At 37.6% G+C, this 25,569-nt stretch overlaps 1 protein-coding gene across 1 annotated transcript in view; it reads right to left on the reverse strand.

Moving 5' to 3' along the window:
• The window catches only part of LOC306856716 (caM kinase-like vesicle-associated protein), a 45,878-nt gene extending 20,595 nt beyond the window's left edge, over positions 1–25,283 (reverse strand). Inside the window, exon 1 of the mRNA XM_079396130.1 lies at positions 25,139–25,283. The gene's annotated coding sequence lies outside the window, so the exon portion shown is untranslated. The remainder of the gene's footprint in view (positions 1–25,138) is intronic.
• Positions 25,284–25,569: the final 286 nt, after the last annotated feature.

A 25,569-nucleotide genomic window follows, 5' to 3' on the forward strand; every position in this document is an offset into this window, starting at 1 on the left:
TTCCTCATATTTATAATCCTGTGGAACAGAAGTCATGGCTGGACAATTTCATACTCCTAGTCTCCCTGGTCAGCTAAAATTGCTAATTTGAATGGGAATATACTTCAGAGATATTTTACTTGAAAGGATTTCTAGGGTGCCAATAACTGTGGCCTGTCAGACCTCTGTCGTGTGTGTCTTGTGTTCCCGCCTCATGTTTCCATATTTGATTTGTTTCCTCTCCTTGTTTAATGTGATCATTAGTTTATTCTGTTCTGCTGTGTTTTAGTCATTAACCTGTGTATTAAGTTCTTGCCTGTTCAGTTTCGTGTCGTGTGGTCTACTCGTTACTCCCCGGTGTTCCTGTCTATGTCAGCCTTGCCTTGTCTTGCCCTACCTTGCTTGGAGTCATTAAAGACTGTTATTTTGAGTTTACTCCTCGTCTGTGTGTTCCTGTATCCTCCTTGTGTGTGCACCGTGACGTGGCCAACATGCATTGAAGAAAAACATTTATTTCATAATGTGGCTTTCCCCCACTTTCAGTTGTTTTACTTTAATGAAAGGTTAGAATTTTGTGATTATTTTGAATGAAATATCAAAAAGATAAACAATGCAGATTTATTTTCACAGACCCCTTAGCTCATGTTTACCAAGAGATGCCTAATTTAAGGAGTTGTTTTGTTTTTCATTTATCTTTATACTCTTTAGCTAATCCTCCTGGGTTTGAAAGTTTTCATATTTCTTTAAAGCATCTTGCAGTTCTACTCCATGCTAATGTAAAAAAAGTGATGAAAAATGGTATATAATAAATGCTATATTGTGCATTTAAATGGTGATACATCCAAAACAAAAAACAATTTGTCTTCAAATTGCTGGCCTGGTTTCATCTCTCCAATGATGCAATTACAATAAAGTAATTCATAACACAGTTTGTATAACTGCAAGACCAGTTCCTCTTCAAACGCATCAGGATCCACAGAGCATTTCTCTCTTTTCATGAAGCGTTCCTCTGTGCAACAAGCAAAGAACTTAATTGGCTGAAAACTCATGAGGTTTTTTGAGAAGCGAAGAGAGCAAGAGGAAGTAAGACAAATGGACTGCGTGAGCGACAGAGAGAGTGAGCAGAAGGAAGAATACAGCAGGGTAGAACTGCATTCTGCAACATCATCGCCAGCTCCTCATTACTGCCTCTTGAAAGAAATCAGGCGATCCAGAACTTAATTCGAAACAGGAAATTCTAAGAAAAAAGAAATGAAAGTTCCTTTGCTTTCCCAAGGGCACTGTGAATGCTAATTAAACCCAGTGGCTGGTACATTAGACTCTGTTTCAACCTTTCTGCAGACCGTGGAGAAACACACAAAAAATAGATAGGGGAAAGAGAGTGATAATAATCTCATGTAGGGAATAAGCGAAGGAAGGAGAGAGAAATAATAGAGATAGTCTTGCTACGCACATCAATCATGAGTCGGGAGACTTGATAAAATGACAAGAGACAGAAAGACAAGACAATAGTATTCATTATTCACACATCAGCATCTACGTCTCTTGGGAAGGGTGGTTTGCAGCAAGTAACTGAGCATCTCACGTATCCTGTGGTATTGTGCTACCCGACCAGCTGAAACTTCACTCTCACAATTACACCATCTCCAGTTTTTTAGAGCTGGCAAAATCTGTGCCTCCCTCCATCAGTCCCATCTGCCTTTAGTTTGTAAATACATGACATCAGTTTAGGCCACTGATAGAGACTGAGATCACTGAACTTCTGATGGCCCACAGATTGGCTTACAGCAGGTGGGTTTAGACATTTGATCCAGAGACGCTTTGACATCGTACTGCACACTGAGCTGGGATGAAATTAACTGGGGATTTGGGCAAAAATACCTTAGATCTTTAAAATGTTTCTTGTAATCTACTAACATCTGATATATTGCATAATATTCCTGTTTTCTTTCCTAGCTTTGAGTTTAATGCCTCTGCTGACACTTTAGCGACCTGTAGCTGCCAGATATAAGTTCACTGTCTCAAAAAAAAGTGTTTTAGAATGTTTTTTTTAATATCAAGTAGTTTTTAATAAAAAAATTAAAACATAATTTGAAAATACTCTCAACACCACAAACCACAAAATAGTGATATGGTTTAAGCTTAAAATAGCTTACAATAGTGATCACAATACTGTAATGTAACAACAGTGAGCTGTATAATCTTGCACAGCGACTGGCCAATTATAAGCAGATCACTTATAATTAGAACTGAGGATTTGAATAAATCACTAAGTATTTAAATTTAGTTAATTTATTATGCACACACTACAGATATGAATAATACCTAAAGTCATGCAGATTGTTGAAAACTGTTGTGCTATTAATTTGTAAAGCAATCAGACTATGCTTTTCGCTTATGGATGATAAAAATCCCATAGACACAGAGCAGGGTTCCCGAGACCTTTCCTGAATTATATCTTCATTTTTAGATTTAGAGTTAAATTAATAATGATAATGATAATAAACCACAAATACTTGCAGCCCTATATATAAACAGTAAAAAAAGAAAAAAAAGATATATTTTATCTGTTTACTTGCCACTTTAAATGTCATGTGACCATTAACCAACATCAGAGAACCATTAACTTCCAAATGTGTTGTTAAATTATTCAAATAATAAATTAAAATCTCAGGGGGTACTTCAAGTAAACATTTTACGTCTAATGGATTGGCTGAAAAAACATTTGGGAATCCCTGGCATAGAGACTTGAGAGTAGGCTTTTTTGGGGCCAGAAAAAAATCTGGCAACCGCCCTCACATAATGGAGTGGGTTTGCATCACTCACATTTTCTACAGATTTCTAATCTATCTTAAAATGCATTGTAATAAGCTAAAATAGTTTGTTTTTAAGGTAACAGCCACAACTGCTCTGATTAAATGAAAGTATTTAACATGAATAGACATACTGTGAATAAATAAAATAAATAATTTCTTGGGTGCAAATATGGCCTGTTTAGACTGGCTGGAATTCAACTGAAGAATGCATAGTGTTTGTGCCAGGGCTCTAGATGGCCCTTGAACATAACGGACATGTCACTGAAGACTTTATCCAGCTTACTCGTCGTCTGTTTTAGTCTTCAGTCAACGAGACTCTCAGATCTCATCTCTAAACAGCTCCCCCTGGCATTTTTCTTACTTTCAAATGCGAGTAAAAATGTGAGGACTGATAAAGGAGCATCTGCTGTCCATCCACAGTCATTTGGGCTTCACTTTATCCTGTTTGGAGTGTTTCTAAAGATTTTTTGAGGCTAGTTTCAAAGCAAAGCCCATTTCAAATGTGCGATGAGATGTTTGTGATGAAATGCTCCAAGCCTCATCGAGTTGTTGGACCGATGGAGAAACAACACAAAATAACGAGCAGTGTGAAAGAGAGGAATGCTCTATCAATTATTTCTGTCTAGCACCACTCTCCAGCTCTGGAACTCTCCAGTTCTGGAACGACTGCTCCTCTGAGTTATTCCCTGTGCATTGTTGAACCAAGGCTCCTCATTATTATTCATGTCCTCCACGTGGCTTTTTCTCCTTCTCTCTGTCTTTCTCTGTCCTCTGGCTGTCTGTTTTGCAGTGGTGTACTCCATTATCATTGAAGATTTTGTTAAAGAATTAAAAATACAATTCATGCAGCATATAGCATATACACATACAACACCTTTGTGGTTGGCAGGGTTGACGCTCTGCTGTTGTAGCTTTTTATCAGACAAAGGAAAACTCTACCTTACTTTTATTGTGAGTAGACTACAGAAAGAATCGAATCATCACCGTCATCGCTACATAGAGAGTCCTCAATACACCAGTTTGGTCACTAAAAAAAATAGGGGTTTCTCCTTGCTAAAGAACATAAGGTGTCCTAATATCTAAGCTCTAAGCTCTGTCAGGACTTTCTCCAATTATAACATTCAGGGTTAGAGACAGTTCCGCTGTATCCTGTAATGAATGGGGACACCAGATTGTACAACAAGCGTGAACTATGCAGCAACCTCTGATTGAAGCTCAATGCTTTCTTTTTTGAAGTCACAGCAGCTGTGCCAAAGAGAGTTCTTGATCCAAGCTTACTACAGGGAGTACACGGAGTACTTTATTTTCTGATAAACTGAGGTTGTGAAAATCATTCCTAATCTTGATTCCATGATTATTTTTATTATTATGTAAATGAAGATCACACCACATTATATGAGCTACTCATGTAGACATCCTGATAAATACAAGCAGTTCACAATCTTTTTTTTACTCACAACTAAGAAAAAGTTGTGAAGGTCTAAAGCAGCACAAAGTATGTGTGAAGTGACCATGTGACTAATTTAGAATTTTAAACACACTGCATTTATATTCTGCAACAACATCAGACAGATTCATTTATGCTTACCAGAAGATCTGGCAACAAGCATAAACAGGGTGATGACAAGCCCGAAATACTAACACACTTTCCAGTATTTCCATGACAACAGCAGACTGCTCTCTTACCACCACTGAAATAATATACACACTGAACAGCAATGAAACTAGCAAGGGATCATTTTTACATGCATCGATGCATCATCAACTTCTGTCTGACTTTACACTCTCATTTGACAGAGTTATGCATTTACTCAAATCTTTTGCTACGCATAACATCTATGGCAATTTCACTGCAGGATGGCCAAATCAATCTTTAAGACAGTGAGGAGTGAGGTGCACATTTTCAGTGACTCTAGAGGACACTTTCCAAAATCGCTGCCATAAATATGTCTCTTCATTTCAGAACGAAGAGTTTATGAGCACGCACCCCTCCCAGATCCCCCCCAAATAACCATACGCACTCTCTAATCTCATTAGATGTCTATGCCTCATATGCTGCTTCAGCTACACAGGTTTTAATTGGCTTGCATAAAATGACATTACGAGAAATATTTTAAGCTCACACGGCAGATAAATAATAATGAAAGTCAGTATGAATGCAGGCCGCACCGTAATTGAAGGTCCATTCGGAATGCTGACTGCAGTAGTCAGGAGAGAAGAGACAAATTACAGGCTATAAATTCTAGTGGGCTTGGCATCCAATTGGATGGAGTGTGAATGTGTTTTCAGATTCATCTGATTCATCTGAGCAAGTATCATTTTCACGATAAAACCGTAGAATGTATATTTTTGCTAAAATTACCTAATGCACTAAATGAGTACATTTTCTAGATCATGTCATGCATGCACCTGTCCTACCATGCTCCTAAAAAAGGTGTTCATTTATGACAGGTGCATGCAGGCCTGTTGGGAGCACTACAGTACACTGTGCTTCTTTCCCCCCCATTGCCGTGCTCTATATTGTAGTTGTACAGTCTGTCTCTCACATTCTAAATATAGCAGACAGTGTCAGCTGGCAAAGACTGTGCCATCTGCATTACAACTATATGAACAAATGCACAGAAGTTTACTCCAGTTTTATTCTGTTCTGGAATATCTTCTAATATTATGTCCCATTCTATTCACTCCACTTCTGTAACCAGCTAAGATGTTTAGTTTAATAGTGTACAATAAGATGAATTGTGTTCATTTGCTGCTGAGCTTCCACTTGGAATTAAAGTCCCCATTTGTGCCATTATAAAAGGAAATCAATAATATGACTAATCAATGGCTATTCTACATTATTCAGGGGTAACTGCACTCTCATTTGCCCCACTCAATATGCACCAATAATACTTCTCAGCTTTTCAAGCATAAAGGGCCTTTTTGACTGAAACGGATCATTACAGAAATTTAATTTTCATTAAGAAATGTTCTTACAACAAGTGTCCAAAGACTACATAGTGAATGAGAGTAATATTGCTTATCTTGTATGCTCTCAGCAAAGGCACCTCTGCAGTGTTTATTTATTGCCCCAGGTTAGAACACTTTATGGCTTTTACCTTACATGGAATATATTAGATTAATCTTCTCTTATTTTATCCACATGTATAGTCATCATCTTTTTAGTAAAAAAAAAACCCTGATTTGTTTTACTCCGTTGGAAATAAAAAGACAGTAAGACCCAGGGAGCAATATTTGAGCTAAAAGGCTCCTCTGTGATGTCAGCTCTTCATGGTGGTAATAGATGTCTCCATAGAGGTGACAAGAAACAACTCCCTGTAACACTAATGCATTCTGCACTACAAGACGAGACAGATAAAGTTTCAAACCACACAAAAAGGCAAATCCACAGTGGCTGGGGAGTGATTTTAACAGTTTTAAGGCATCAGTTTGATTGCCTGCACAAAGGAGCGTGCACTAAAGGATTGTGGGAGCAAATAGACTATTGTGTGTAGCAGAAACTGTTTATATTTGAGTTGCATCTACTCATATGTATTACTTCCATTTAGAGGCATAGATGATGGATAAAATATAATGGATGGTGCCCGCTTGATATTATGAGATCTTCACAATAACTTCATGTCAATGAAAAGGCATTGCAGTGATTTACAGTACCGGTAAAGGGTATTTTTATGACAAGATATTCAGACTTTTGACAGCATTGGTGAAAAAATGCTGCAGCATAAAGTTACTGCACTAGTTGAGCTTTTACTGCTTTGATGATTGAGGTATTGCCATTACAGTAGAATGGGATGCACTTTTTGGCTTACAAATGAGAAAATCCAAAGATACTATATGTTTGCAGGGTAATTTGCCCCCCACTTTCAAACAGAGCAGGAGTCGGTCTTATATGAAACTGGCAGTGGTCTTAATTAACAGTTTGTTGACTTTTTCCCTTCAAAAGGAGATGAAAGAGCCATCTGCTATTTTCCCTATTTTAATCTTGAAAGCGCTGCCTCATAGCTTTCATTCCTATTTCTCTTCATGTTGTGGAAATGCATCTCTGCTCAGAAGAGTGCAATGGGTAGAGATGAAATGCTCATTAAGACTGACTTAGCATCAGTATTATGTATCGATGAAAATAGTCATAATGCATTTGCTGCATGGCCGATGTTGTTTAGGTCTTTGGTGTCCAGTCACAAGGGAAAGCTAGCACCATCTTCATGCAGAACATGTTCCAGAACTAAGAACTCGAAATGGAAAAATTACTTTACAGGATCTGCTCACAGATTTCTTGTGCTTGGTAGATGCTGCATGGGTCTTTGATGTTTAATCAAACAGGAAACAAGATATGTTAGTTTTGCAGAGTAGAACTCATTAGTAAGCAGTTTAACCGACAGATTTTAAACTTGAACAGACAAAAATGGTCCCACAGTATTTAATATTTATATCTCTAGGCTTAACTTCTACAAAACATTGTCTGAGCACTTTGAAGACTGCAAAATAGGCTGACATAATCCAAGCACTAGAATGTATTTTTTTATTATTTTGTTTAAAAACACATTTTGTCTCAGAGCAAACCAGTTTTAAAAGAAAAAAGTCAATCTTTGCTAGATAGCAACAATATAATAAGTAAAACAGTTTACTTCTAAAACAGCACAGTAAATTAATTATCTAATAAAATGCAATAAATGAAATTTTGGAAAAAGAGAAAGTTCCTGTCTAAGGCAAATTATGCCTGGCAAGCATAAAAGGATTCATTCAAGCTTTTTAGATGTAGAAAAATATTGTTGTTCATAAATATATAGAATACTAATCTCTGAGGCAATGCATTATGTGACACTTGGTCTTATGAACAGAAAATGTATGTTATAAACAATGTCTCTTTTACTCGTCTAGAAATAAAGACTCCGAAAAACACCAAATCATTTTAGAAAATGTCTTTGATTCACAAAGAAAGATTTTTTTTGTCAGAAACACTGTGACTTACATAATGGAGGAACAACTTATGTGGGGTTTAGAAAAAAGGCGAGGAGAGACTACAGGGGCAAAAATAATATTTGCCAATAAAACAGAGAATACTGAGCAATGGACAATACAAATCATCTTTATACGGCATAGTATGGAAAAGTAGATTATCTCCAAATTACCCACTGCAGACATGCATGCAGAAATTGCAACAAACACTGCCAACCAAGGCATATTAGCTTGTTTATTTCATAGACAGAATCACCACATGCTCTCAACAGATGTCATTTTGAACCCTATGAGGCTATAGAATGATTTTCAGTACAAAACATGTTTTATTGGTTCAGGTTCAGCTTCTGAGTTCCCATCTCAAGTTATTTAGTGTCTTAATATGACTAATTTCTGCATCCATCAGCTTTGGACTCGAGTGTCTCTCTGTCCGTGCCTCTGAGTGTTCATCTTTGAACAACACAGAGTGCTGGAACATGCTGTAATTAGATTGGAAGCAACCCACAAACGCATTACGACTCGGAAAGAGAGCCAAAGACTGAAATTTGCAAGAGTTACTTGGGCCTTTATGTATTCTCATGGTCTGATTATTTCAGTGGTGTTATCACTGTGTATTGGCAAGTCAATATTTTTGTTACTCTTCGCTGCCATCCAGACATGCTGTTGCTTAAATCTTTTTCACCTTCAGATATGACAGAGCTTAAAGTGATCAATTCATAAGAAAATAGACAATAGATTGCGTTGAAGTACAGATGAGAGCTTATGTGATAGCAGAAATAACTATAGATGAATATGTGTCGGTAGTCAAACATGTTACAATGTGCAACGGATTGCACAAACATATTGTTTTTCTTTGTATTACTTACATACTATTATAGTTTGTCTTAATCTTTTTAAATTATGTTTTACTTTTATATATATTTTTTATATTTTTAGATTATAGATTTCATTACAAAATGTTGTGTTGTTGTCATTTTTATTAGTCTAGTAGTTCTAGTTTAACTGGTTACAGTTATTTTAGTAATTTAAATAAAAAAAGAGAGAAACATTGTCTTGGCAAGTTTTAATTCTTATATATTGCATAATTTCAGTTAATGTTAATGGTATTTCAAGTAATTATTTTTTTTATGATTTCAGTTTTAATTCCCCGTTATATCCAGTTTCCTACCCCATGCCTAAACATATCTACTACAATGACTACCTTACTTACTATGAATAAGCAGCAAACTGGGAGTTTATTTTAACTGGGAAAATATTTAGTTAAAAGTGAAAGTATGTTCCCAATTCCCAGTTCCCAAAGTGTTACTGTTTTAATTCTTGTATATGATTTCAGTTCATGTTAATTTTATTTCAAGCAATGAAAATGTTTTTTATAGTTTTAGTTTTAATTTTATTTCTATAATGATAATAACCCTGACAAACAAAAGAAGTGTACTGCTATGCTTTGTAGTTTAAATGCATGTGTAACCCCGGCTTCAACGTTTGTCAGGACTGTATGATCTCATTCTAGTTGTCTGGGTTCATCTAAGGAGCTTGGTTTGTTTCCTGTAGGTCAACCACAAAGATGTTAAATACATTTTCATTTTTCCTTTTGAATGTCAGAATTCAGGGGTGGGGAAAGGAAAAAAATACAAATAAATGTAACACCACTCACAACGTTATGCTAACCAGGAAAGTGTATTTGAAGCAATTATTTTGAATGCTTTTGTTTCCCGGCACTTCAAAAGAAATTATGAAATGATAACCAACAGTGTACAATAACACAATCCCCAGCAATGATTACACTCGGAACGGATAGACCAGTTCAGCACAACTGTGACCCAAAATAAATGGAAAGTCCAAGCTTTGAAAAAACTGTTCTTTGGGAGGGGGAAGTGCAGTTCCTTGTGACGTGTGTGTAAAAAAAAAATGTCTCAGTCCTACCGCTCCCTTAGGAATGGCATTCAGTTTATCAAAGATGTATGAATGAAGAACTGAAGGGTTGATAGACGATGACGAGATGAAGAGCTGATAGACGTCTGTTTGAAAGGAACTCACTCCTGGAGGGACTACTCAGAGAACTCAAGTCCCAGGATCATCATCCAACGAATAGGTCAAGGGAAAAAAACAGTCAGAGTGTCTTGGAAAACAAAGAACCACAGAAGGGAATGATAAGTATTTCTTCAACTTCGGCAACTCTCTCAGCTTGTGTATGTAACAAAGCATATACTCAAAGAAAATTCTTCACAACAGAATTACTTAATCTTTATCGAGGAAATAAGACTCTCACATGCTGTGTGTCGTCTCTCATCACATTCACTTAATCCGCTATTGCCGTGCACTCTCTTCATGCACGTGCTAACCCACCCTCTTAAAGGGGCAATACCAAATTAAAGCAGTGATGTTTTGAAACATACTAAAAGTGTCAAGGGTTACACATGCACACTCAAGGCCTAAGTATAAGTGAAGTGACATACTGCCAAGTATGGTGACCCATACTCGGAATTTGTGCTCTGCATTTAACCCATCCAAAGTGCACACACACAGCAGTGAACACACACACAGCAGTGAACACACACCCGGAGCAGTGAACACACCCGGAGCAGTGGGCAGCCATTTATGCTGCGGCGCCCGGGGAGCAGTTGGGGGTTCGGTGTCTTGCTCAAGGGCACCTCAGTCGTGGTATTGAGGGTGGAGAGAGCGCTGGACATTCACTCCCCCCACCTACAATCCCTGCCGGCCCGAGACTCGAACCCGCAACCTTTGGATTACGAGTCCGACTCTCTAACCATTAGGCCACGACTTCCATACTTCATTTTTGTACGCATACGCTAATGTATGCGTACAGTCGAACGCCTAGCCTTTCAAAGTATACTCCATTTGATGTTGTGCGAAAACGCAGGCAGTCGACACATGCGCACTGGAAAGCTTCATTCACGTCCAGTGTCTGCTCTATTTTTCCCCGTTAAGATATGACTGATAACAAATATTTTTGAACTCTTTTAAACCAAAGCTGAGCTGTCTCATACCCTCTCGTTCACAAGCGCTTGAGCGTCTGTTGTTGTTGCAGTCTCCGCTATTTTATTTTTGTTGTTCCGTCTCTTTAGTTTTGCTTTCAACTGTGAAACAATGGCCCGGGAAAGTGTTGCCACCATGTGGAAAAACTGATAACTGCAAAATCCCTTAACTATAAGTTATAAAATAACTGTACGCTGTCCCTCGCCTATGCGTACAAAGTGAAGTATACTTTGGGCTTCACACACATACACAGTGCTCTGGGAACTGAAGCATGTCTCACACATCCTGTCTGCAAAAAATCTGTCCTGGACGCTCATAGGGGCGACTGCCAGCTCTTACCCGAGAACAGCAGGGCCTTCCTCTCTCTCTCTTTCTCTCTCTCTCTTATTCACTCACACCTATTCAATAAAGCCTTGAGGAAACAAATTAAGCAACACAAGAAAATGAACCTGTACTTTTTATCACCATAAACAAATCCTGCTGTTCTGCAAAATCTAAAGTCATACAATTAACTTTATTTAAAAAAAAAAGAAAAAGGATGGGTCACAATATTGATTATAAAATATCCAGAACAGCAATGAAGATGTAATGTAAAGTGGTGAAAAACATATGTAACATTATACTACAAATAGGTGTAACTTGCACTCTGTGTGTGTGTGTATATATATATATATATATATATATATATATAAACACACTGTGTCCTGACCCAAAGTTTCCAATGAGATTTCACTGCTACCCAAATGTCCTGCCACTCCTTGTGTCTAGTTAGGACAAAAACTCATGAATTGGATTCACGTACTGTACATTTTGTATGCTTTTCCCCTAACTAAGACATTATGTAATGTGAAAATGCCCATGCACTGAAGCACTTTATTGCATTATAAGGTGCTGTATTTAATAGCAAGACAGTTTAAGGCAGTCATAGCCAGAGTGAAAGATGAAAGAACGACTGCTGCTCTTACAAGCTTTCAGACCAGCATTGTGAGCCAACAAAAATGCCCTCTGCCGCATATGTTAATAGAGCTGAAAGCCGTTTCACTGCTCAAAACAGCCCCACCAGGCTTTACAAAGGATGAATTCCAGCATCCGCACACCCACATGGGTGAAAGAGCCCTCCTCGCTCGATTATCTCTCCCAGTCAATTGCGAGAGCTTTTTTCTTTCCCGCGGTCTAAATATAAATGGAGGTGCATTGCTGTAGTGTTGGTCTGAACTGGACAGTGACTAGTCAGTGTTTTTATGTCAGTACATAGTGTGATTGGAGAGAACAGCTCTGCAGAGAGAGAGAAAGATGAGTCACTGAACGGATGACAGAGGTCAGCACGGTGGGAGGATGAGGAGTCCTGAGTGATGAAGGTGAGAAACAGCTTGGTTAATAGAGGACTAACGCCCCCGTTAATCGTGCCACGCTAATACCAGCAGAGATTGTGTGTGTGTGTGTGTGTGTGTGTGTGTGCATTTGTTTGACTGCCCTCCAGCTGACGCAGCTCACTGTGTGCAATCTGACAGCGTTTATTTTTTGCTTTTGCTGTTGCTATTGAAAAAAAGCCTCCTTTGAAATGGTTGGTTAGCTTATTAGACTCACACTGCAGGAAGTCTGCCAAACCTGTCCAACACTTATCCAAACACCCCATCCAGAACACATCGCAAACATTTCCAAGAGGAAAGAAAGTCACAAATGACACCTCTTTAATATTGCAGTTGTTTTTTCAAGACAGGAACAGGATTAAATAGATATCAAATTGAGACTTTTCCCTTCTCATTTATTTCCAGAGAAAAAGACTTCAGTAATCTTATGTCTCTCAGAAGAGATCTCAACAATATCACACAGATTATACCAATGACAAAAAATAAAAAGATTTTGAGCTGAGCTTAAACATTGCTCTACAAATAATTCCAACTCTAACTTATCTGAACTATGTTGTCCATGTTTATTTTATAACTCTATTTCTTCTACTACTGCATGTCAACAACTGTATCATTTGATGTTGATAGCTAAATGAAACAAATACATTACTCCATTAAGTCTCTTGAGCTTTGAAAAAAGCAACCTCTAAGCAATAACTTTTTCCTCTTGGTTACACCATACCTAATTATCTGCTACACATTATCAACATCCTAAAGAGCTATTCGCATAGGACACGTTCTATTAAAATAAAACTCTGTTGCAAATGAGTTTCTCATTTGCAACAGTTCATAAGAACAACCAGTCGGGCTAATACTGAACCTTAAGGACACACAAAATTTGTTTAGAAATCTTAAGAAAATGTTGAAAACAATGATGACCTGCAGTTCGGTGAGTCAAATTCAGTTAGTTATGACTGATTCAGTGAGTTTAATCAGTCTGGGAATCATCAGACTGATAAAGACTGATAACTTGTGAGTTTGTGAATCTGTCTGACTACTTTTCCTTTAGGCGACAACTTAATTTGAAAAACATACAGTATTTTCACACTACTTTTTCTGTGGTGCTGTAGATTCAGTAATGGCAGAAAATCCAGTGTCGAAAACAATGGTCCATGGACACTTAAACACATCTTTCAAACAGTGTGAAGCATCACAAAGATTTCCATCTGGTGTATGTTCACAAACAAAGCGCATCCAGTGTGAACAGCCCCTAATGTGTTGGTACAAGGCAGTATCATTCTTGTATTCCAGTTTTGTGTTTACAGCTACAGAAAGATGTTTAGTTGTAAAATAGCTCCACTGCAGGAGAGGTATGTCAGTCGTTTCACAACATGGCTCAAACCAAAGTAATATATAGAAAAAAATCTCAAGTTTAAGCCCTTCACTCTTCACACACTAATCTGACCATTCTGTACCGCTATTGTTTGTTGCCTTGGTTACAAAGTCCCTCAATGGCATTTCACTCTACAGTTCCAGTAAATCAGCGAGCGAAAAAAAGAAAATGCACATGGTTTGGGAGCATGATGTTATACAAGGCTAAATTTAGTTTCTAGCTCTCATCGCTCAGAATTAGGAGAAAAAAAGGAAATGTCTCACTTTTTATCTAAGATCAAGCAGTTAAAACAGAACATTTACATGGACAGGAACATGGAGATGAGGTCTTTGTGTGGGTAAGTGGAAGCACAGTGAACCACGTGAATGAAAGCCTTCTGAATTAGTTTTCAAATACGCTTGGAAGTATTTGACGACATATCCCACGCACACTCAATTCATGTTCAATGTTCTGCCTGACAAAGTCGACTACATCTCTGTAAATCAATGAAACTGCTCCTTCTCACTACATAATCTGTCTCATCCCTCTCTGGTATCACCTGGTATAAAAATACAGTTTTGATCAATAATAATAGCCAATCTCCAGTCAACGGTCCTGTCACCACTTACATCTCCCACCATCCCTCTTGGTTCCCACCTGCACTTAGCCAGCCATCATCACACCTGGAATGACCAATCCCTCATTGACTTGTTTTGGATTGGATTAGATTGTCACCTAGCACAACTGATACCACCAGGCAATCCTACCCTCACACATGACAATATTTAGACTGGGTGTTGTGGATTTGTGGCTCTCCCCTTACAGTAAAGAAATCAGTGAGGTGGAGGATTTTTTCATCAGGTTCATCCACAAGGCAAGCATATAAAGATCAGCCATTCTAAGTCAGCCCTTTTTGAATAAGGCCCTTAAGTTCCCTGCCAGTCCTTAAGTCTGCTCTAGTCTTACATTCTGTTCTTGTCAATGCCCTGTCAGATTTTTCTCCAGCCCAGAAGTCAGCTCAGAAGCCAATTCCAGCCTTGGTACTCCATCAAATACCTGCTCAATGAGTCCACTCCAGTGTCGACTCCAGGGCCAGCACAAGCTCAACTGCCACCCTAGGCAAAACACTGCCATGCCACCACTTCACACTTCAATTAGGGCCTGTTTACAGCTGGTCACTTATGCATTTTCGCAGATCGGATATCTATCTGATTTGTTTAAACGTTTCCATTTACACTTGGCCAAATAAATGTGTTGACATAAAATGGATATATATCCGATCTTCAATTCTGACGCTATATATATATATATATATATATATATATATATATATATATATATATATTAGTTCACGTCAACAAAAGCAAGAAATAAGTGCCTACATTTTATTAATTATCTTCTGTTAATTGTTCAGAAAGGAGGTTAAGTGAAAACTCTGAGTATGTTAACCCTGAAATGAGGGAAACTCTGGGTTTTCAGTTTCGAAATGGGAGGTTTGTCAAAATTGGGAAAGCAGGGTAAGTCAAGCCCATTTCTGAAAGACTTATACTCCGAGTGATACTCTGTGAACCTAACCTGATCAGAAGCAGGTTTTCTTCGCTAAACCCAGAGTTTCTTTCAGTCTCCACCCCCGTTTTAAAGCGCAAGCGATGTTTAAATACCTTATTCGTTCATTCACGCTGCAATTTTTTTTTACAGTTTTCACCTCTGATATTATAATAGTTATTAAGTTATTAACAGTTATCAAGAATTAAACTTCTTCCATCTTACAGTAAGTCAACTCAGAGTTCAAGTTTAAACTCAGAGTCGGTTGAACCCCCTTATTGAAACGGGCCCCAGGTGTATTCTGATTATTATATTCTATATGTTTTTTTTTCATGCTGCAACATAAAAAACACACCCACTAGTACAGCTGCAAATGCAAATTAAGTGCATGAAATGTCATCAGAAGATTTTGTAGAATTACCGGTGAACAGCTCAACATAAATGCTGTTCAGGACACAGAAAGCCTGTAGTTCATTTTCAATAAGGGAGAACAAAATCTGTTCAAGCCGTGTTCGTACAGCTGAAATCCCATTTTGAGGACATTTATGAATGTACATGTGGGGGTTTTGCATGTAGAGTATTGATGCCACTCAGGTGGGGGGTGGCGCGAGATTGATATGAAGCAAAGTTAATTTAGATTTAGAATAACTAAATGGGGTGATAACTTGTTGATTTGAGTGCAATAATTCCAAATGAATGCCCAAAAGATAAAATAAAATATCTGTCCTTTCTGCCGCAATGACTGTACTGCCGCCCTAGACAGCTGCCTAGTTTGCCTATATGCACGCACCGGCCCTGGCTCTGGCACCTGAGTGTGCGGCAGTACATGATATTGCATTTGTAATAAAATGTAGATAATTAAAAGCAACTATTGCATATCAGCCTCCGAACACAGTCTTTTTGGGCAGTCTGTTTAGACCAGCTTTTGGCTTTGAAAAGGAGGCTTTTTTTCATATCTATTCATATTTTGCACTTATCTTATGCAAGCTACATGTTCACACAGATGTGGCACATTCGTTTTCTGGTGCATTGTTACTGAAGAGGAACATGAAATTGCCTTTGACTTGTCTAGTGCAGAAGGCCTTCTTAAATAGTTCCAAGAGTGAATATCAGGCAATTCATTCAGCTTTTACACACAAGGGTGGGCTGTAACTCCATCTACTATGTACAAATACACTACCTGTCAGAGCTCAAGGAGATTGCTCTTTATTGATCTCTACATAGACATTCATGCAAATACAGGCCAAATACTCGAGTCCTGGCAGTTTTAATCAAAATGGATTTTACCCTGTCCTTCACCTGAAAGTGTGACTCTGTCCACTGGATCATCCAGTGCTGTTACATGGTGTCCCTCTGCAAATATAAATAAATCACCGCATTTGTTGACAGCCAACTTAACAAAAAAATGAATAAGGACAGGCAATAACTTGCATGGACATTTTAATGTGTCGCTCGCTGTCAATCAAAGAATATTTCTATTGGGGTAGAAACCGAGAAAGAGCATGAAAGACACCTTGAGCACAGTATAAATCCGTTGTCAAAAATGCTGCAGAATAAAAAACAGTGTGCCCTTGAGATGGCATGAGGGGAGCATTCAAAATATAAGTGGATTAAACAGACTTTGTTTCATAAAAACAACTGTTTGCATATCAAAAACATAGCCATTATAGCTTGTCTTATAATGCATTTCCTTCACTGTAGTTCTCTGACTTAACCTGACAATGATGGATGTGTTAACCTTAAGTTATCCTCTGGGGTCAATATGACCCCAAGCGACTTTTCTTTAGTTAAAAATAATGGTTCCCTTTATCTCAGTGGAATAAAATCTTGTGACTTTTTCTAAATTATCTATCCATACACACACAAAAAAACTGGGCTTGATTTGGTTGTTCTAAAGGTATGTAAAAAAAAAAGTCACACTCATGACCTTTGGGGTCAATATGACCCCACATTGAAATGAATGGGAAAATCAAAAAAAAAATGTTTTTTATTTTTCATTTGTCAAAAAAATCTATAAATCCAGAATAAACCTGAAAATTTCCATACCACAATGAAGTCCTGGTACTAGAGCACAAATGTAATGTGGAACGAACATGATCACTTGCACACACACATGCTCACGCACACAAACACACACACAGGTGTGACTCCAATTGAAAGCATTTTTTTTAGAAATTGACAAATAAAATCAATAATTCCAGCATAAATCTGAAAATTTCCACACAGAAATGAAGGCCTGGTACTAGAGCAAAAATGAAATGTAGAAAAGACATGCTCACTCAACACACACACACACACACACACACACACACACAGACAGGTATGACTGCCACAGCCAAATAAAATCAGCCACAAATGCAGAACAAAGATAAAAGGGGTGAGACCTAATGCACACACACATGCGCACGCGCACACACACACACACACACACACACACACACACACACACAGACACACACACGCACACACGCACACACGCACACACACACACACACACACACACACACACACACACACACACACAGACAGACAGACAGAGAGAGAGAGCAAGGGAGAGATGAAAGGCAACTGACCTGTTCAACTTTGAGAAAGTTTACTCTGAGATCTAAGAGCTGCAACTTTATTTTGAAAACAAAGAAATAGTTCCCACACCAAAGGTATAAAAGAGGGTCTTTGGTGTCACACAGTTCATTCTGTGTCAGTATGGCAAAGCGTTACACTCTCCTGGAGACTTTAGATTGCCTGCTTGATTCAAGTGAAACTGAATCATGCCTGGAAGACACTGAGGGCGATGACTCTGAGCCATTTGAGACATTTGGTTCATTAAAATAAATAATATTCAACTACAATCTGATTCTAAGTCTTGTCCTTTAGGTGTTTCTTATGTGGCAATTTCTGTGGTATTTTGTAAAAACAGACATTTCAAATCGCTTCAAAAACGACCAAAATTCTACTATTTGAAAGAATATTTATTTTTAATGTCTTTAATAATGTTTATACATGTATAAATTCACAAAATCTATCACAAAAGTTATAATATGAGCAGTTGGCTACATCCAGTAAAATGAATGGATCTCTATTGCCCTCTTCTGGGTATCTATGGACAATACAATTTCTTTCTTAAATTTTAATTCCTAAAGGTTTGTCTTTGACCAACAGATGGCAGAATTGTACAGCTAACACCTAGATCAATATCCAGAAACAACTTATATTTAATTTAGATCATTGTTTAAGTATTTTTTTCATAAAAAAATAATATTTTACATGCAAGCTAATGGTATAGTTGAGGAATTGTGTGGTAAATAGGTACAAAAGTACTTTGTATATCCAAAAACACAGCATTACTGTACAGATGAGAAGTAAACAAAAAAAATAATATATTATATGTATTATTAAAAATGTACATTTTTTTCACAATCATTCTTTAAATTTTGGGGTCATATATACCCCAAATGCAGTGAGTGTGAACAGGAAACTAAGGTTATAAGAATTAATATAATGAAATATTACACTGCACAATAAAAAAGTTTAAAAAGCATGTGAGAAAAGATGTGATGCTCAGATGATGTCATGGATCATGGGAATAAAGTCATCATAATTCCTCAACGATTCAGAGAGATGAAAATGTCTTCAGTGGCAGCATGAATCAATGCAGAGGTGAAATATTAATGCATTTTTTTATTTAAAATTCCCCTTCAAATTCGCTATTTATGGGCGCTATCAGCTGGAGTGGAGCTTTGAAGTTGCCTCATGCCACAAGTAACCCTTTCAGCAGAGAGCTGAGCTTCAGCTATGTTTTACTATTCTAAATCTTAAGTGAGTAAATCTTGACGTCATTGTATACTATGTTTTACATGAAAATAAAAGAACCCATTCCCTTCATTCATTGTAACTGTGCGCCTAGATATCTTTTTTTCTTCTTTTTACTATTGGATAAAGGAATGGTCTGCCAAAAGATGATTGACACATTTGTGGTGATGGACCATTTTGGACACAGCACTCTGTCCCCAGAAGCAGCAAAAAAAGCCTGCAGCCTAAAAAAACATGTTCCAGCTAGGACATATTCAGTAATATCAAATCTTAAATCTCCTGGTAGGTGGTACAGAGCTGAACAGGATCATTCTCTTATTAAAACCTGCCACAACTCTACTGTAGAATAATTGTCACAATAACTCTCTTATAATTTCTCCCCAAGAGAAACAGTGCTGCCAGTGATGATGGCTCATTACATCATAAAGATCAAGAAAACGGAAGCATCTAACCTCTATTAGTCACCACACAACCAAGGATGGTGGATGGTGGTTTCAGTGAGTTTTATGCATGTGACTCAATGCAGCTTAACCATTACACCACTTTATTCCCAACACCATTAGCATATTACGCTGATAAATCACTGATTATGCTGATTAATTTGAAGAAGAAATTCACTAAATACCAGTTAGGTAAGGATCTCTGGGTTGTGCTAAAGCTAACATGCTCCTGGCCAAAACAAGTTACTTTAAACACAAATCATTTAGTGAGACAAAATATGGCTGCTTCCTCCAGTTTCGCTGATTGTGTGGCATTTTCAGCTTTTGTGATTTTTTTTAGTACCTCCACCAGATCAATATACTTTTAGAGTTGTTATCTCTCAGGAAAGGTCAAAGGAATGCAAAGACAGTGCCCCAGGGGTCAGTTACCTATTGACTGAGGTCTTCAATACTAATGACCTACAAAGAAATATACAAATGAGCATGCTGGTTCCTGACAGAATATGCTAAAACAAATATTAGCTTGTATATTGTGTGAACTCATAGATTAAGAGCTCTATTTTAATGATCTAAGCGCATGGTCTGAAGCGCATGGCGCAGATGCACTTAGGGCATGTCCCAATCCACTTTTGCTTGTATAAAAAATGGTCAGCACGCCAGGCACATGGTCTAAAAGGGTTGTACCTATTCTGTTAATGAGTCATGGGTGTTTTTTGGGCGTAACATGCAATAAACCAATCAGAGTCTCATCTCCCATTCATTTTAAAAGCCAGTTGTGTTTGCACCATGGCGGATTTGCTATTTACATGGTGGAATTTGCAAGAGCAAAGACTGAATGCTTCTCCAGAGGGGAAACAGATCTGCTCATGCGTGAGATTAAAGAATACACAATAACAATCTTTTATATTGTGGTCCTTTCATTTTTAATATTTGGCATCTTTGTGTGCTGCTGCTGTCCCTGTGTGTGTAATAAGCAGAGTGTACGTGTGATGTACCTATAGGCGCATATTACTAACACGCCCTTAAATAAAAAAAATACTGCACCATTGACTTTAGACCAGGTTTTAGTTGGTCAACTGGTCAACTAGCAACGTGCGAAAAATGCGCCTGAACACACCTTGTTTTCAGACAGCACAGATGGGCACAAGTGCATTTGCTATTTAAAAAACGTGGTGCTGGACATGAAAATGATAACTGTGTCAGGCTGAAACTAGCAAAAACACTTGCGTTGCTCCTAGCGTTGCATTGAGCCGGGTGTATGATAGGGTCCTAAGTGACAGTTTGAAGCTGATTGTATCAAGACAGTCTTATCTTTTTTCTGATTTGACTACAGCATTAAAATTGAAGGTTAAACATAAACAGGTCATTTTAAGGCTGCTCAGTGATTTTTACAATTTTACGTAAAGGATCAATGCTACTTAAAAGCTGTACTAAAATACGCCAGCTCTGGCCCACCTCAGAAGCTATTCACAACACTGTTTTCATCACCGCTCAGAGTTCAACTCCTTAACAGTGAGGTGCTGTGTAGCAGAATTGAACAGAACGATGAAAAGCCAAACTTCCTTTTACCTGAAAATGCTGCACAAGACATCCATATAGCATGTTTACATTTAAAAATAAATAAATGAATAAATAAAAATAGTGTAGGTGGATGGCAGAACACATTCTGTGTGAACATCCCTGTAGTTTCTGCAGTTGAAATTTCAATGTACATTTCTCTGATCAGCAATAGGCAGCCTGTATAAAGGAACTTTTTTGTGGTAATACAGATGCAGGTTCTGAGCTGCATTTGCAGTGTAAAGATGGCATTAGGCTTTTCTATCTGGATAATTTTCCACCAGTTAAAACATATTATGTGCAGACTTCATCTTAACATAAAAGATGTTCTTATGCAATGTACTTCTAACTACAGTATTTGATCAAAATAAAGCAATAGTGAATACGCATGGTATTCTATGTGCATTTGAATTACTAAGAGATGAAAAAAGCAATGTCAGACCGTATGCAGAGAACTGATTCATTAAGCAAAGTTTTTGGGTGTTACTGCTCTTTATAAAGCATCAGCATTTCAATGAATCAGCCAAGTTTCCAACTGAATGGAGTCATTTGTAAGTACTTCTTCTGCAAATAAAAAAATAAAAAATAAAATAAAAAAATAAAAGATTCAGTACAAATCCCTGCAAACATTCACTTTAATGGTTGCTGGCTTAATTTGCTGTCCACTTTATTACAATATTTGTCTGGATCTACTTACTGAAATACAGTAAGTCAGACCACAAAACTCACTCAGGAGCCATGGCATAGCAGGCGACATGAATCTTGCAGCATTTCCTGATCCTATTCGCTTGTTCAATACCAATAACATTCCTATCAATAAAAGTGGCAGCATTTAATTTACTTGAAGACAGTGTTTACAATACGCTAGCCATGCAAAATCTTTAAATACTGATTATGTGACTTCCCAGCATTCAGTCTTATAATTCAAATTACAGTTCAATTTCCTTCAAAAGTGTGATAATATTTATGTCATGGGTCAAAAGTTATAATCCATCTCTTCAGGGGAAAATAATAGTGGAAGACATTTTCTTATAGAAGACCCTTAATCATAATATCATAATAGAAGACCCTTAATCATAGAATATAAAAAGGCAAGAATCTGCAAGAAAAAGATATGGGACCTCACTTCATGACCAGTGTATTTAAAGGAATTGTTCACCTAAAAATGAAAATCTACTGAAAATGTCCTCACCCGTAGACCACCCAAGATGAGTTTGTTTCTTCATTGAAAGAGATTTGGAAAAAATGTAGCATTACATCACTTGCTCATCAGTGGATCCTCTGCAGTGAATAGGTGCCGTCAGAATGAGAGTCCAAACAGTCCAAACTAATAAAAACATCCCAATAGCCCACACCACTCCAGTACACCAACATCTCGTGAAGTGAAAAGCTGGGTGTTTGTATGAAACAAATCCATAATTGAGGCATTTTAACTTTAAATCATCGCTTCTGGCTAAAAAAAATTCCATAATCCATTAATTTGGAAAAAGTCCATTCCCTGTTGTCCACTCACATCAAAATCCACCAACATTTTTGTTTAAAACTGTTAATGAACGATACTTGATCTGCGCATATTTAGCTCCTGATTCACAAAAGATTTTTTTTTTTTCACTGGTGAAGGCAATATTATGAATAGAGAAACGGTTTGTTAAAAACATCTTGGAAGATTTATTACATTACATTCACTTCGTTAATTGATGGACTGGAGTCTTGTGGATTACTTGAAGATTATTATGATGTTTTTATCAGCTGTTTGTATTCTCATTCTGGCAGTACCTATCAGTGATCAGTGAGCAAGTGATGCGATGCTAACTTTCTCCAAATCCATTCAGGTGAAGAAACTAATTCACAAATTCGATGGCCTTAGGGTGAGTAAATGTTCAGCAAATTTTCATTTTGGAGTGAGCTATTCCTTTAATAAATGTGCTCTCAGAGTCTGTAAAATACAATTCAAGGGTACATGTAATTTATTTAAAACAATAGACTGCTCATTATCCATGTCAAAGAACACTCATTAACAGCATGCACAAGCTTAATGACAAAAGGGGTCAAGAGTTTCCCACATGTACTTGCAAAAGACCACCTGAGACACATAGATATACCCTATATGCTCTTAAGAGTTAAACCAACCATGTGTGAGACTCTTTTTTTATTATTATAATCATGCTTAATCTCCTGAAACTAACAATGTAATTTCTGATCATCTTGATATGTGCTACCAGCAGAACAGCTCCTGTTAAGCATGGACACAAGAGGATGCCTGCAAAAGTTGGTGCAACTATCCAGAGGCAGTATGGACAGTTGTTCACATTATGGACTTCAGTTCTCAGCTCATGGTCCAACAGTATGGAGGAACTCTGGTGTTTATCACTGGAGTAGTACTGCATTGTAAGATAACTGCTTTTATGATGCCAACCGTGTTTCAGCACCACGGACAGCAACACTATCTGCACAGCCCACAAGAAGCACTTTAAAGCCCGGCTCACACTGTGCGATTTTGGCCACGATTTGTTCGTCTGAGACAAATTTTGAAAATCCTAACATCCTAAAAGATTCCTATAATCCTAGGCTAAAATCGGTTGTCTAGATCGCTGGTTTGACATGTTCACCGACAGCCGATTAATGGCCGTTGCGAGCAATTTTTGCCTCCGATTAAATTCTGGCAGTGTCAGAAGATTTCAGACACTTTCCTCAAGTTTCCTGCAGTGTGACATCTCCTACGACGACCGTCAAACCAAGAACCAATAGGAGCACTGAACTTGATGACGCAATTAGCGCGACAACTTCAAACCATTCATTATTTGTAAAAAACAATATATGTACAACGTAAAGTTTACTTAAAGTTTATTTATTAAGGGGCAGGATGTTTAAACTCGAATAACAAAATTACCTCAAGTTCGCTCTGTAGAACTGGAAGTCCATAAAGTCCTCTTTTGCCCAACCATGACTTGCTCCACACACGTCGTCTTTTTCGTTTTTTTTTTTTTTTTTAACATCAAGGCATGTAATTAATAAAACTAACGCTACACGTTGCTGTTGTTTGCTAGCTACCATTATAGCGAGAGAACGCGGGTCACGTATTGATGACGTAAAACTCCGGACAAGTCTTCTTGAGTACGTCCGTTTTTGTCGCGTCTTGACTGTCGTACAGTCTGACATTAAGACAACTGAGATCCTACAGCCTGACATGGGGATCATGTTCGTACAGTGTGACAAGCAGCAATCGCAAAAGATTATTAAAAATCGCACAGTGTGAGCCCGGCTTAAGAAAGCAAATTATAATCCAGTCCTACCTGGTTTAATTTATAAGCAGAAAAGACTGATGGTACATCCCAAAGGAGTACCATAGGAGTTCTGGTGAATGGCTAATGTATACAATAATGTATTGTATTGTATAATGTATACAATCTCAACAATACAATAATAGAAACAACATAATAATAGTTAACATTTACATTATGTGGGAACTAAATAAAGTCACAATTAAAAGATTGAATAATTGTCATTGATGAATAACAGACCATATATGTTTAGGCAACTATTGAATAAACTGGTGAGTTGGTTAAGTAAAAATGAGTTTAACACTATTAAATATATTTGCATGAACATAATGTTGCTTTATGTAATTGCTTGTTAAAAGCAACAAATTGGATTTGGGGGAGGGGTATGTTTGTGTTAACAACTGATCATGCAGCACGAGATGGTCAACTTTTATACTTCATCTTCATAAAGGTCTTCCCTCTCAAAACTAACGAAAATAAAACAAGCTCTTAAGAACAGATTGTTTGGGGCTAGTGTCTTTATTATGAATGAATGCATGTGTCTATCATTCCCGAATGATGGCTCTCCTTTCAACAAGTAGCTCAACGTTCACCACTTACTTTGTTGCATAATTTGTTAGACTAAAATGAGCAACTGTGTATATTAAATCACATAATAACGTCGAATACGCTCAGATTAAGCTGCTAAAAGATATTACATGACTTTTCAGTATCACTGTTATTTATTATATATAGGTTGTACTATATTATTTTAAACAGGTTTAGACGCATCACATTATAAAGCCTTCCGCAGCAGTGCGTCTTTCATGCAGCGCGTCACATCAAATAAATATATAAATAAAGATAAACATATTTAAAGTAAAGTGTGACCAAACCAGTGTAGGCTATACTGAGTAACGTTCAGCATCGATCTGCTTTTAAAGTTATTATTTGTCGAATATAGCCAACAAAAAGCTTTACTTCGAATTTTACGTACAATCCACTCCACAGACGCAAGTTCTGTTCAGCACGGTGTCATTAATGCAAAACTTACTTTTCCAGTCGTGAACAGACGTGAAATGTTCTCAGTCCAGAAGTCTTCTCGACAAACTGAACTTCTTGTCGGTGTCCGTAAGTTTTGACGGCTATTCTCTGCTCGGTAACGGTCGCAAATTCCGCGGATGCCTTCCCATCTGTTTCGCGCCGGCGGGTTTTTTCTCAGTAGAGAGAGGATGATGGAGATGAGCGCGCGAACGAGAGAGAAAGGGAGAGGGTGAGAGCAGCGCACGTGAGAGAAGTAATGCGCGCTAATGTGACAGGCGTTTGTAGAGGTGTGGCCATCTAATGTCATAAAAGACAGAGAGAGAGAGAATGTTTATATAGCCACTTTATGAGATAACATGAAAGAAAAACCTTCCTTTATATATTTTCAATGTTAAACCGGATAAAACTGAATAGTTTGTGTAAGAAAATATTATTTTTACA

The sequence above is a fragment of the Barbus barbus genome (genome assembly GCF_936440315.1).
Source record: "Barbus barbus genome assembly, chromosome: 37".
NCBI classification, from domain to species: Eukaryota; Metazoa; Chordata; class Actinopteri; order Cypriniformes; family Cyprinidae; genus Barbus; species Barbus barbus.